Source organism: Sarcophilus harrisii, chromosome 4, assembly GCF_902635505.1.
Source record: "Sarcophilus harrisii chromosome 4, mSarHar1.11, whole genome shotgun sequence".
In the NCBI taxonomy this organism is placed as follows: domain Eukaryota; kingdom Metazoa; phylum Chordata; class Mammalia; order Dasyuromorphia; family Dasyuridae; genus Sarcophilus; species Sarcophilus harrisii.
Genome location: NC_045429.1, coordinates 384647400 through 384660233, shown reverse-complemented (window position 1 = coordinate 384660233; position 12834 = coordinate 384647400). Strand labels below are relative to the sequence as shown.

Below are 12834 nucleotides of genomic sequence, written 5' to 3'. Positions count from 1 at the left end.
TGTATAGAAGAATTTAGAGAAATCCTAGCAAATTATATTATCAATTAAAGAAAGATGTTCTAGTTTGATTTTATTAGATTTCATGTGTTTAAACAATATGCAAATATCAATAATGACATGTTTCAAGTCCAGTATACAGCAATACAGGACCCCATGCTACTTTCTCAGAAAAGAAAAAAAAGCTAGATATTGTTGAAATGCAGAATTCTGTGCCAGAAACAGTAAAAAATATTTCAGTGGTTGAGATGCATAAAAAGATCTAAATTCCAAGCTTATATAAGGTGATCATATTTAACCTCACCTTATTATTGATCTAAATTCAAAATAGCACATCAATTTCCATTCATGTCAGAGAAACAACTTTCAATAAGAGGTCCTATAATATATACTTTAACAGAGAAATATGACTGGTTAGCTCCAACTTACTTTTGTAATCCCTTTTAAAAGAATTAGTGCTAAGCTGGAGCAATATATGCAGAACCAGCTGCCTTTGCATTTATTTATTATTTTTTGGTAGCATATTTAAGAATTGAATGGTGAAGGGTTTTTGTCTCTGATATATCTGTTTTTACATGCAGTATTTAGTCAAGGGCCAAGTTGAGAAGTTGCTGCCAAAAGAGACTTATTGCCTTTCTCTATATTTGTATGGGAAGCATTTTTTGGTCTTAAAAGTAGGAAGGAAAAGGGGCAGAGCCAATATAGTAGAGAGAAGCAGGAATTTGCCCGAGTTTTCCCCAGTTTCTCTTAGAGACAATGTTAAATCAAACCTCTAAAAGAATTTTGGAGTGACAAAATCCACAAAAAGATGGAGTGAAACAATTTTCCAGTTCAAGACAACTTAGAAGGATTTTAAGACAGAGCAGTATGTTGTAAGAAATCATCAGGGAAAACTGCCCTGATACCTTAGAACTAGAGGATAAAATAATAATTGAAAGAATCTACCAATCACCTCCTGAAAGAGATCCCAAAATGAAATTGTAATCAAATTCCAGAATTATCTGGTCAAAGAGAACAATACTGCAAGTAACCAGAAAGAAAAAATTCTAACATTAAGGCATCACAGTCAAGAATACATAGGAATTAGCAGCTTCTACATTAAAGGATTGTGAGGGCTTAGAATATGATATTCTGGATATTCTGGAAGGCAAAAGGAGCTTGGATTACAACCAATAATCAACTATCCAGCAAAATTGAGCATAATCTTTCAGGGAAAAGTTGGACCTTCAATGAAACAGGGGACTTTCAAACTTTACTAATAAAAAGACCAGAACAGAACAGAAAATATGATCTTCAAATACTAAACTCAAGAGAAGCATAAAAGGGTAAACAGGAAAGAAAAAATACCAAACAAAACATGGTATTCATTCAGAAGACTAAACTGTTTACATCTCTACATGAGAAGATGATTCTTATAACTATTAGAAACTGTATCTCTATTAATGCAGTTAAAAGGAATATACTTAAAAGGTGTGAGTATAAATTGACTTTGGTGTGATTAAAAAAAAGATTAAGAAGTGGGGGAAAAAAGAATTGTACTGGGAGAAAAGGAAAGGGAGAGGCAGAATGGGGTAAATTATATCACATGAAGATACATGAAAGACCTATTACAATAGAGGAAAAAAAAAGAAAGGGGGTGAACATTGAACCTTACTGTCATTGGATTTGGCTGAAAGAGGTAATAATAAATACACTTAGTTGGGTAAAGAAATCTATTTTACTTTATAGGGAATAGGAAGGGAAAGGAAAGGAAAGGGGAGAGGCTAGTAGAAGGGAGAGAAGATTGAAGAAGGCAACAGATAAAAGCAAAAGATTGTTGAGAAAAAAGTGTAAATGGGAAAAATAGGATAGAGGGAAATAGTAATCATAATTATGAAGTGAAGGGGATGAACTCTCCCACAAAACAGAAGTGGATAATAGAGTGAATTAAAAGCCAGAATTCTACAATATGTTGTTTACAAGATAAACATTTGAAATGAAGAGACACACAAAGAGTAAATAAAGGTAAAAGGCCAGAGCAGATTATATATCATGCTTCCACTGAAGTAAAACAACAAGAAGAATGACAACAAAAGCAGGGATAACAATCCTGAATTTGACCAAACAAATAATAGAAAATGTTATAAAATGCAAAATAGATAATTTTGATTACATTAAATAAAAACAGATTTAACCCAAAGGAAACCAAATGCAGCTAAGACTAGAAGGAAAGCAAAAAGGGAAACAATTTTCATAGCATCTATTTTTGATAAGTCTCATTTCTCAACTCTATATAAATGAGGATACTGAGGAATTTAAGTATAAAGTGATACTCTGAGGGAGAAAGAAGGTAGTATGTACCAAGAAAGTTACAAAGACAAAATTCAAGCATTTCTTGCCTTTCTTTTAGAAGTTTACATTCTATTAGGGCAAACAAAATTATATTTATGGACATAAATAAAAACATATAAAATCAGTATATAAACATACACACACTGAGTAAATATTGCCACCTTCATACCCCAATGGGAATAGTTCAGAACTCTGGGTCCAATAACTCTGGAAAGGGCAGATGCTGTCTCCCACAGACCACTGATCCTAGCCCAGTTGTCCCCAACACCACAAACCCTCATCCAAGAAATCATTCCTTTTGGTATCAAACCTGCAGTTTCAAGTATTTGATTATAGTCCTTGACATCATCAAATAGTTCAATGTCAGTAAGTAATGCCATTTTTTTTGTCAATAGAAAGAAAATGAGAGAAGGTACAATACCATCTACTTTGCTATTGCACCTCAAAGATGACTTTCCATCTCTCATGCCATTGATAACCCCTGTGAATATCTACTCTTTTATTAGACTATAAGCTCCTTGAGATTAGGTTTTTCTTAAATTGTATCACACTGCTTTTTACTAGTATGAAGGGGTTCATACTATATGAGGGTTCAGTTAACCAGCAAATAATTATTAAGTGACTACTATGTTTTAGCTACTAGGAGTATAAATACAAAAAATGAAAAAATCCCTATAGGTTATGGTGAACTAACTCTGATATCTTATAGGATGGATGAATAGACAGATAAAACATTTATCAAATATCTACTTTGTACCAGGTACTGTGTTAAGCTACAAATATAAGTCCTTGACTTCACAGTGCCAACATTCTAAGGAGAAAAGATAGTATGTAAAAGTATGTAAAAGGAATTTGGGATAGTTTAAAATAGTCAGAAAATACTCTGGAAGCTTGAAATTTGGTAAGGTAAGACCAAAGCTGGCCTATCAAGTCCCAGAGTGGTTCTAGGATCTGACTCTATTTTTCTGGTGGGAGGAGATAATAGACCAATTAAAGGCAAGTAGAGATGGCATGGCTGGAAATTGCTAGGGAAGTGCTTTCCTCTGGGTAACTTATGGGTGTTCCCAGATAAATCTCCATCACTAGAAAAATTGGCAGATATATCTGCTGAAGCACAGTTGGTGATCTAGAAAGATCATGGGGAAGTGTCAAAACCCAGAAAAAGGAAAAATGCTTTCCTGATTTTCAAAAAAAGAAAGGGATTTTCAAATTGTAGGTTATGAGTTTGACTGCAATACCAAAAGTTCAAAAGCATATTAATAAAAAGTATTTCATAAATATCCAGGAAAGGAAAGACTATGAGAGAACAAACATATAGTGCCTACTAGGGTCAAGCACTGTGCTGAGCACTTTTACAGATATCTTAATTGATCCTTAAAACAATTTTTTTCAAGATAGGTGCTATTATTATTCACAATTACATTTTGCATGAAGAAACTGAAGCAGAAAGTAAGTATTGTATAGGATTGCATAGCTATTAAATATCTGAGGCCACATCCTTCTCTAGCTCATTCCATAGATGAGGAAACTGTGGCAAACCAGGATAAGTGATTTGCCCAGGGTCACACAGATAAAAGTATCAGAGGTCAGGTGTGAACTCAGAAAGATGAGCCTTCCTGACTCCAGGCCCAGACCTTTATCTCCTGAACCACTAGCTGCCTTGGAAGTTGTGATCAAAAAATCCTAAAGCAACATCCTTAAGAACTCACTTCTTTTCTTTTCTTTTCAAGGTTGGTTTGTTTGGGAGGGTTAGTTAAATGATAGAATGAGAGAATGTTGTAGATATAGTTTATATAGATTTTTACTAAGACTTGAAAATCTTTAATGCTGTTTTTGTGAAACAGATGGAGTTATGTGGGCTGGACAATAGGTTTGGAACCTGGAAGAATGAATGGACTCAAGAATAGGAATTAATAATTCAATGTCATTTTGAAAGGAGGTCTCCAAGGGAGTGCCACAGATGATCTGTTTGTAACTTTGTCCCATTTAATATTTTTATTATGGTCTTGAAAAAAGGCACAAGCAGCAGCATGCTTACTAAATTTTTAAATGACATTAGCTGAAGGAGAAAGCTAAAAGATTGAATGACAAATTTAGATTCCAAAAAAAATCTTCAAGTTTTAGATGCTGAACCAACTCTAATAAGTTAAAATTTAATAGAGTTTTATACTTGGGTTCAGAAAATCAATGTCAAAGGTGTAGGATGGGGAAAGAATGCCTTGGACTATTTAGTAGATGTAACGTGAGGCATAGTGAGAATATGGAAGCAAAAAAACTGGGGCAGTCTTAGATTATTAATTAGTTAACAAACATTTTAAATTGTGTGCTATAAGTTAGGTGCTGAGGTTTTGGGATTGCAAAAACAAATGAAAGATTTCTTGTCCTAAGTTTACATGCTATCAGGGTAAGCAAAATGTGTATGTATTTCAAAATATATCTATGTATATATTGTTCTAATAAAGACTAAATTAGATAAACTGTATAATAGATTTTAAGTTCCTTGAGGGGCAGCAAACTTTGTTTTTGTCTTTTTATCTCCAGAGTCTGGTCCATAATAGACCTTTTATGATTAGGTCCTTCTGATTTTGAGGAGTTGGGTTAACCAGCAAGAGAAGGCAAGGCTATTTTGGATAATCTTTCTTACTCCTTTTATCTAATTATTCCAGGACTCCTCCCTTAGGTCTTTTAAGGAAGAATGAAGACTGACTTGGAGGTGTGCATAGTCCTGGAACTAGGTGGTTCATAGTGGAGAACCTGTAGTTATTATAGCTTGTATTGTTATATAGCTTGTATTATAGCTTGTTTTGTCATCAGAACAAGACTGATGACTTAACATAGCTCTGACTGACTTAAAACCAATTCATTTGTAAGTCAAGACATTCTCCTCATGATGTCATTCCTCTTCTGAGATGAAGGATAAACAAAGATCTGTGAGTAGTAGTTGCTGCCTGAGTTGAGGGGGCTCAACTGACTAGTTCCAGTTGGGCAATGTTCCTTTCTTCCCACTCTTTCTCCTTCCCTTCCCTTTCCTAGATCAGAAGAGCAAGTGACATCAGAAGAGTAAAGAAAATTGTAAGGAGTCACATCATTGATGAATTGAGTGCCTTTTGTGCACATGATTGTGTCTTTAGCCCTAAATAATTTTTTCCAGAGTTTGGAGACACCATGATCTCTATCCTTAATAAGATGACAATCTGAGGAGTAATTAGATAGATTAATAGCATCCTACTAACCCCTATGATGTTTTAATTGACTTGTACATATCCAGGTCAGTTGACATACTTGTGGCTAAGACATAGATTAAAATTTATTTTTCTTTGCATCCTCAGCATTTAGCACAGTGCCTGGCATGTGTTGTTATTGTTGTTCAGTTGTTTCCAACTCTGTGACTCCAACATAGATGTTGTCTATGGAATTTTCTTGGCAGAGATACTGGAGTCCTTTGCCATTTCCTTCTCCAATATGTCCTCATTTTGCAGATGAGGAACTGAGGCAAATAATGTTTAAGTGTTTTGCCCAGGGTCACACAGCTAGTAAATGGCTGAGGCTACATTTGAACTCAGATCTTCCTGATTCTAGGTCTGATGCTCTATCTACTGCATTCCGTAGCTGCTCCTGACTGACATATTATAGGTATTTAAGAAATGCTAGTTGACTGATTGACCAATCAAGCACTGTGTTGTGTTATGAGGGTAGTAAGAGGAAGATAGTGTGCTGAATAATAGAATCTCCAAAGTGTTAAAACTGTGGCAACCCAAAGGAACATGGAGAATTGAATGACAGACATTACAAATGATCAATTATGCAAAAATAGTGGTACAAAATACATTAGACAAGGACTTGGAAGAGCCCAAGTGCTATATCGATGGCCCTTTCATGATATTAAGAGGAAAAATTCTAAAGACATTGGATGGATACCTCCTAATGCATTTATGGGAGGACGCGGACAAGAATCATATAGGATTAAAAATGTGTGAATAGGTTGAGGTTTGTTTCATTGAGTATCCACATTAATGAAATTATTGAATTATTTAAAATTTGGTTCCTAACCTTGAGAGGTCTGTGGGAAAGACTTTAGAATAGCACTTGAATTGAGATTTAGAAGACAGTTACAATTCAGATCAGGGAAGGTACTATAGCTCAAAGGAATAGCAGGACCATAGAGGTAGAAATAAGTAAATATATAACAATAGATTCAGACTCACCATGAAGATAATAGGTACTCAATGACTTAAATGCACTCTCCTCCATCTTGTTCCTATGTGATGATGGGCAAGTTTTAAAAAAATCTCTGAGTCTTAGTTTTCTTATTTATAAATGGAACTCAAAGCCCATAGTACCTAGTTGTAGGGTGGGAGGGAGGGTGTTTAAATGAGATAATGTATATAAATTACTTTTTAAACCTTAAAGCAACATACAGATGTCATCTGTTGTTACTATTATTAGTATTTCCCCTTGGCATTTCTCATGGCAAGACTCTGATTCATTTATGGCATCTTCTTTCTTCTCAATCCATTGCTTAGCACAGTGCTGGCACATAAGAGGCAGTTAATATGTGCTCATTGATAGGTGGATTGTTGGTGTTGGATTAATGAGTTTGCAAGAAAAGACATCGGTGATAAACATATCTCCTGTTTTAGTATATTGTTTTATTTTGGATTAAAATGAAAGATTAGTGATCTTTAATTCCCTTCCAGTTCTAGCATTCTGGGAATCTGTGATGAGAAACTGTATGAAGTGATTATTCTTTGGCTTGTGTTCTTAAAGTATTCTTTATAGAACATAGAGAAACACTGGGAATATTCAGTGCTATTTGAATATCATCCACATCTTAGATCCAGTATGTTATAATCACAAGTGATATCCTCTTTAGTTTTTAGTTCTTTAAGCTTAGTTTTAAATGTATTCCTTTTTTTTTCCTTCTGTATTTGCATGTTGTTTTCTTTTAATGGGCTTTTAATAGCTAATAAGATTAGGAGCTAAAATTGGGCTATGTACAATTCTTAATCTAGTTGACTTTTGGTTCAGCATTCCTACTTTTTTTTAGGGGAGTTTTTGATTCAGATGTAAAGATCTATTTATAGATAAGAGATAAAATGTTTTAATCCTACCCAAGGGATCCCTGATGAGCCCAGAATGAACACTAAACTGAGTGGAACACTGTGTTGAATATCAGTGCATAATTGCTACCTTAACAAAAGCTTTAATCCTCTTTTCATAAAATATTTAGCTATTCTGTATATCATATTAGTTGCAGTTCTGTTTTATCTAAGAGTAAATTTTGGTAACAATATTTTTGCTGACATTAAAGACTAGCTAAATGTAACTTGATTTTCCATAAGTGATAAGAAAACATAAGGAGACAATATATAATCAAGGCAGGTAGAGAATAATGTCTATTTTTTTCTTTCTTTTTTTTTTTTTTAAATGCATTTAAAAGTGCCTTTTGGCTTTATGTTACCATCATTTCTGAAGAAAGACCTCTTTCTCTCCCTCTTTATTTTTTCTCACCCTCCTCTCTCCTCTTTCCAACCATTGAATCCTCCCTTGGAATACATTTAAAAATCCCCAAAAAACATTTAAGCAAAAATATCTGAAATAACAACTGCATCCAAAGAGATGTACATCATTTACAGATGAAGAAATTAAGACCCAGAAAAAGTTAATGAATTGCCTTTGATCATACAGGTAATATCAAAGGCAGGATTTGAATACAGTTCTTCATCACCCCCAAGTGTAGAGGATTTCTTCTCAAAAGTTGGATTCCTTTTAGTGATCTCCTCTTACTGTTGTAGTTATTGTGTATATTACCTTTTTGTTCTTTTTATTTAATTTTGTATCACTTCATTCAACTCTTCTCATATTTCTCCCATTTTCTCTTATTCATAGTCATTCTCCCCCCTTCGAGTAATTATATTCCATTACATTCACAAACGTAATTATTTTAATTATTTTCCAAGTGATAAATACATACTTCAGATTTAGTTCTTTGCTACTGCATGAGAGCATTACTATGAATATTTTATTATGTAGTGAATCTCTCTTTCTTCTCTCTTTCTCTCTCTTCTCTCTTTCTCTCCTCTTCTCTCTCTTCTCTCTTTATCTCCTCTTCTCTCTCTCTCTCTCTCTCTCTCTCTGTGTCTGTGTCTGTGTCTCTCCCCCTTCCCCATTGGATATTTTAAATTCATATGTTGAACCTTAAAAAAACCCTATAAATTGGATCTTTTAGCAGATGGGCCAATTGTTTTGTTAAAATTCCCATTTAATATCAATCATTGCATTTTAAAAAGTGAACATCTTTTAAAATAAAAGGGACATAACTTTTTATTTTATTTTTTCCATTTTAATAAAATTAGTATTTTATTTCCCCCAACTATATATAAAAACAATTTTTAACTTTAATTTTTTAAAATCTTGAGTTCCAGATTTCTTCCTCCATGCTTCCTTCTACTCCCCCCACATTGATCTAGATGGCAAATAATATGATATAAGTTATATATGTATAGTCATGTATACCATATTTCCACATTATTCATGTTGTGAAAGAAAACACAGATAAAAAACTCAAGAAAAATAACATAAAAAGGTATTCTTTGATCTAACTCCATCGGTTCTTTCTCTGAAAATAAATATAATTTTTTATAAGCTGAGAATAGTTGTCATTCACAGTATCATTGTATGTTATTGCTGTTACTGTGCACAATGTTCTGTATCTTCTCATTTCACTTTGTATGAATTCGTACAAGTTTAAGTTACTTTTAAAAGCATAATAGAAATATTCATTTGGTTTTTATTTTCCAGCTGGTATCAGTAAGAGATGAGGTAAAGTTTTATTTTGGATGATTTTTTTTTTAGTTGAGCCATTATTGTCTTTGTATTGTGTTAATTCATTTGTATCCCTGATATATGACTACCCCAAACAAAAGATGCTTTGACTTAGCTTTTCTGAAGTTTTTCAAGTTTACTTTCATTCTCCTTAGTAGAACATAGGAGAACCTTTTTTTCTTTACTCTATGTCAATCATTCAGCAAATGTTAGACATTTGCCCTCAAAGATCTTATCATGGAGTTGGAGAGAGAAGACACATAAAATTTAGGGCAATTTCACTATGATTCTCCCAGCTAAGTGGGGTCCTTGGTGGTGGGTATTTGCAAGAAGCTATTAATTGGTGTATAAAGTCTTAAGAATCTTGCAATCAGAAATTTCACCTTGGCACACAACACAGACAACATTCAAGGTTGGCTTGTTTGACTAAAGGATATTTTGTTTTACAAAAGGTTCATTAAGTTAATAGACTTCTGATACAACCCATTTTATTGGGTTGTAGCCCTTGTAGTTTAAAATAATTTACTGAATGACCTACTCATTAATAACAACAAGAATAAAAAAACCCTAGTAGCTGACAGAGCTTTCTGGTTACAAAATGATTTACGTTTAATATTTTGTGATTCACATAAACATCTCAGTGAGCTCTTTGGACCAATTGCTACTTGTTCCTGCCCTATCCACCATAGAATACAAGCTCCTTAAGGCCAGAAGCTGTTTGCAATTTTTTTGTTTGAGTTGCCTTGTAACTTAGTGGGTGTCTAATAAAGATTTGTTAGACTGCAATGAAATTTTATTACCCCCTTTTTATAGATGGGGAAACTCAGGTTCAGAAAGAGACCAAATGCCCCAAATCATGTGGCTCAGAAGACATAGAAGGTATAGAAATACCTTATAGAAATACATAAAGAGGCATAGAAGGAAATAGAACCCAGTTTCCTGATCCGAAATAAAATGTTCTGCTTACTACATAGTATGATTTTGCAGCACTCTTTCAGAAACAAATCAAATAAGACACACCAGAATGGGATTCAGAGCATTCAAAAAATATATTTTAAAATTATTATTCACAATTGAGGAGTGTGTGTGTGTGTGTGTGTGTGTGTGTGTGTGTGTGTGTGTGTTTGAGAGTAGTGCAGGTTTTCCAACCCTGATTGCCTTACTCAGATGGAGTCTAGCTAGTCACTGTGCAACATAGGAATTAAGAATCAGGAGTGAAGCAGACTTACTTTCTTATCATTTAATAAGAATTTTGAATGTACCACATAATGTAGGTATTTGAATTCTTATTGCTTCCTCTAAATTTGAGAGTAAATAATTGCAGTAACAAGGTGTAAGAAAGCTAGAAAATCTAAAAGGAATCCTAAAGAGACATCCTAAAAGGAATGTATACCCGTTTAAGAGATGCAGCATATTCCATCAACTAAAATTTTTTTGACTAGACTCCTGAAATGTTAAATTTTTATTTTATTTTATTATTATAAACATGCACAAAATCAAAATTAAAATTAAAAAAGAATGAGATAAAGATGAAATAAATAGCATAATTTTTTGTAATGGTACAAAAATATTTTTATAGTCTCTGAAATATGACTAATGTTAAAGTAATGTGATTAGATAGGCTTCATTATTTTATTTTATATGCTTTTAAAATTAGTATCTTATTTTTCCTAAGTTACATGTAAAAACAATTTTTAAACATTTGTTTTTAAAAATTTGAGCTACAAATTCTTTCCCTCCTTTCCTAGTCATGCGCAACATTTCGATAATAGTAATGTTGTGAAAGAAAACATAGACCAAAAAACAAAATCAAAAAATCCTGGAGGAAAATAAAGTTTTTAAAAAAAGGTATATTTCAAGCTCCATTCAGACACCATCAGTTCTTATTCTTGGTATGGATAACATTTTTTTTTATCATAAGTCCTTCAGAGTTGTCTTGGATCACTATTGATGAGAATAATTATATCATTCAAGCTAATCATCTTAAAATATTGCTTTTACTTTGTACACAGTACATTTATTTCACTTTGCATCAGTTCACGAAAGTCTTTCCAGGTTTTTCTGAGAGCATCCTGCTCATCATTTCTCATATATGCTTCATTATTTTAGAAAAACTAAAGTATAGTCTGGAATATGGAAAGAATTTGTAAATAATAACTATTTGTTAGTAATTATTTATATATATATTCAGTTTATTTATATATATTCAGTTGATTCAATCCATGTAGCTAGTCAAGCAGATGAATTTCTTTTTAAAAATCATTTTTATTTAATTACAATAATCAAATTATACATCATTGAAATATAATAATAAAAAACCTAATAATCAAACAATGGGTCATAAATGGTAAACTTGATAGTTGTTCAACAGGCATCCTGTTTCTCTCTGTGTGAATTTAGCCACCATACATAAAGCAGAAGCAACAAACAAAAAGTGAATTCTCTGATTTCATCTCAGCAAAATGTTTTCAATACAAATTCATTCCTTTTGAAAAAAGTACTTAATAGATCTTACAGGATGATTGCCCCAATCTCATAGGATAGGGGCAAATGATATGATGGATTTGAAGATTTATATTAGCTTAAAGAAACATAAAATGCCTAATGGATGATACCGTACCTTAATTTCCTATTCATATTTGTATATTTTAATTGTGTTTTTGTCTAAGTATGAAGGCCAGTTTGGTTGGAGTCTTGAAGGTAAGAAGGAAAATAATAACACTACAGTTTTATAATAAACTATAGTATAATAAAACTATAGTTTCAGGATTGGGGCAGGTTGTGGAGAGCTTTAAATGTCAAATAAAGTAATTCATATTTGAGCTCATGGTCATGGTAGTTATTAGGATTTGGAGGTGATTCAGATCTTACCCATGCCTTAGAAAAGTTTCTTAAGTATCTGTATGCAAGATGAATTAGAGAAGAGAAAGACCAATTAGGTAGGAAGTCAGGCAATAAGCATTTATTAGGTTCTTCTGATGTGCCCAGGATAGTGCTAAGCAATTATTATTTTTATTATTATAGTATTGAAATAGTCCATGCAGGTAAATGGTGAGGAAGGCTTGATCTAGAGTGTTGTCCCAGTGCAGTCACCTCATCATTTCCCACCTGACTGAACTCCTAGACTTATCAATGTTTCTAGACACTCATCTTCCTGAATGATCTCAACTCTGAAAGTCATACCTCTTCTATATTACTTGTCTCTGGAACCTCTCTCTTTCTGATTGGAGAGTTTGGGGAGTTAACATTGGATTGTTTCTTCTAGATTCTGCATTTAAGGAAGGGATCCAGAACAGCCACCTCATGTTTCGAACCAGATTCAGGAATATATTGTGCTTTATGCTGGATCTCCTCTCTCTTCTCCCTTCTTCCTTTTCAGCTTCTATTTATGTGTTGTCTTCTCTCGTTAGTTTGTGAACTCCTTAAGGACAGGAACTATCTTTAGCTTTCTTTGTATATAGTACCTTAATATATAGTACCTGACACATAGTAAGTACTTAATAAATATTTATTGACTAATTATAAATGAGTATAACAGAATAGATGAAAGAGATGTGGCGATAGACACAATAAAATGAGGTAAATGTGTGGCCATGTGGAAGTAAATGAAAGTGTGACATTAGGAATGACATTGACTGACTGAAGGGATGATGGTGCCCTTGACAGAAATAGGGAGGTATG

At 33.2% G+C, this 12834-nt stretch overlaps 1 protein-coding gene across 1 annotated transcript in view; it reads left to right on the top strand.

The window, feature by feature from the left end:
* Positions 1-12834, top strand: part of SMYD3 (SET and MYND domain containing 3) — a 961044-nt gene that overhangs the window by 44518 nt on the left and 903692 nt on the right. The window lies entirely within an intron of this gene.